Raw genomic sequence first — 2,717 nt, 5'->3', positions numbered from 1 at the left:
GCGTTCTATGGAGACAGCAAATCTATCCTCATATTTAACAGGTCTTGATGGTTTTTTTCCTTCCACAGATTTGTCTAAACATTTTTTAAAATATTTGTCCTGTTTTATTTCAGAATATCTTGTACTTCTGAGTTCTACAGTTCAATTTTACTCTGCGAAATACCTTTTTTTGCTTTATATGTCCTATTACGTTTGCTATTTATCTGATAGATTGAGAAAGTGTAAATAGTTGGTGCATGTGCCCTTATTTGTTACTACTCATATCCTTTCTTCAGTCACCTTTTTTTTTCAAGTTTAAGAGCCTGCTTCATTTCTTCTCCAGCTGAAGTTGCCACAATGCTTTTTATTATCTTATTGCCCCTCTGTGCAATTTTTCCTACACTGTCCATAGAGCTGATGTGTTCAGGGAACTCTCTGCAGTGATTCCTAGATCTTTCCTGTGTGCCAGTGTCTGCTGTGCTCATTGTTTTGTATCTTGAATTGATTTTTCTCCCTGTGTCCTACTTCACATTTGTCAACCTTTAATGTCATCTACCATTTTACCACTTATCATTTGGCATTGAGATGACACTCTACAACGCTTCATCTATGACATTTGTACCGCCAGAAAATTTTGCAGTCCTCCTGCTTTTCCTGGAAGTATGTTAAACAATTAAGTCTCTTATGGACCTCCTTTTATTACACAATTTCACTGTTCACTGCCACCTTCTTTCCGTCTTTCAACCAGTTAAAGGGAGAACTTCCCTTTCTATCCCATGGCAGTTTAGGGTTTTTTAAATGTATCGATCTGCTCACTTTTACTGACATGTTCACTGACTCTTTCAGAGTGGCAATAGATACCAAAAGCAGGATTTCTATTTGCAGAAGCCTCGCTGATTTTTTCCACTTACGTGCCTTTGAATTCTATCTGTTTCCTTTTCTGTGGTTTGGGGGGTTTTTTTCCAATACGGAAATGAAACTCCCTGGTCTGTAACTGCCCAGCTGTCCTTTGCAGCCATCTTAAAAACTGAGAATGCATCTGCCACCTTCTGTTCCCCTGGTGCCAGTCTGACGTGAGCAATAAGTTACACTCCACAGTAACTAGGCAGGCAATTTCATATCTGAGTTCCTCTATAATCACTGGGTGAACATCATCTGGTCCTGCTGATATATCACTGCTCATTCTATGGACTTCTGGCCCTTCAGCTGAGACTGTTTCTCCAACTCATCACCTGCAGATAAAAGCTCTAGTGTGGAAACCCTCCTAAGCCCTTCCACAGAGCATTGCTGCAGGTAATTAATATACCTTTCCTGTACCAAACTTATATTCTCTGACCACTCCTGTTCTGCATCTATCACCTGCAGACCCAGCAGTCTCCATGGCAAGTTTCCTGTTTCTGATGTGGTTTATTATTAGCTTTTCATGCATCTGGCCTGTTGTTACTCAACTTTTCTTCTTGCCCTCCTTATGATTTTTTATTTAACATGTCTGAGTTCGTATCAGTTTTCCCAATTTGGATGCATTTGTGTTCTGAACAGTAGTATTTTATTTATAAATACTGCCTGTGCTTTGCTGATTCTTCTTCTAGCCTTCCCATTCCCATAAGGATGTTTCTCTCATTCACATTGTGGTCACTATCACACCATCATTTTTCAAAGGCAACATTTGATCCTGACTCTATGTGCTGTTCATGGCTGCACGTCTTCTCCTTCTGTGATGTCTGACTGCCCAAGAAACAGTCATTTATGTTGTTAAAAAATGTAGCATGAATTAGAGCCCAGTCTGACAGTTCCCCACTTTGTGGAGGCAGTGGGTAACTGAATTTTTCTGTGACCGCTGTGCTTTCTACCTTACAGCCTCTCTGGTGTCCTTTAGCATGTCATATTCTGGTTGACAGTTCAGTCCTAATTGCACTTTTCCTATTTTTGAAATGTCAGTTTAGAGGAGTGCTATATTATTTTTTTGAACAGTTAGTTTATTTTTCTAAAGCTTTCTTTAAATTATGCTGCTCGCTCCTTATTAATATCATCTTCTTTGTGTTTCTGATATTTATCACCATGTCCTACTGGTTGTCTCCCAGTCACCACCTCTCTTATCGGCCAGTTCTGATTAACAATCAGATGTTCCAGTCTACCCAACTCCATTTTGTAATTAGTAATATTTCCAGAAAAAAAAATACATTTAACTTTGGGCTTGGTCTGATTCAGGCTAAATAGGCCTTTATTTGTTGAAATTGCTGTTTGTTGTGTTTCCCATCTGAATTTCATTGACTTCCATCCTGTTCTTTATCAGAGGACACAGTATGATATGCTTTTATGGCTAGAAGACGAGCACTATAGCTTTGGGGCTAGCCCAGCTCCACTGAAGACTACTGGGGAAATGGTTTGCAGCATGCGGAAGCAGATCTTTCCTAACCTAGTTGAAAGGCTCAGGTTAATCCTACTGGAACTGGCAGTCACTAGTGAAACTGCACTGCAGGTATTTAAAAAATTATGTCCCTGCTTTCAGCTATGCCAACTGACGTCTGTGGACAAGAAGCTGAACAGCAAAATGTCTGGCTACTGCAGGGAAAAGAGGTACATGCAAAATCCATTCTAGATTACTTATTGCTCAGCATGTTCCATAGTTTTGATTAAGGAATTGGGTCACTCCTGCTAGATGTTTTGGAGGATGCATCTAGGCCAGGCTGTCACAGTAATGTGCAAGACCAAAGTTATGCCCAGTGCAAGCATAAATG

The sequence above is a fragment of the Nyctibius grandis genome, chromosome 2, assembly GCF_013368605.1.
Source record: "Nyctibius grandis isolate bNycGra1 chromosome 2, bNycGra1.pri, whole genome shotgun sequence".
Lineage (NCBI taxonomy): Eukaryota > Metazoa > Chordata > Aves > Nyctibiiformes > Nyctibiidae > Nyctibius > Nyctibius grandis.
Note: the sequence above shows the minus strand (reverse complement) of the source record.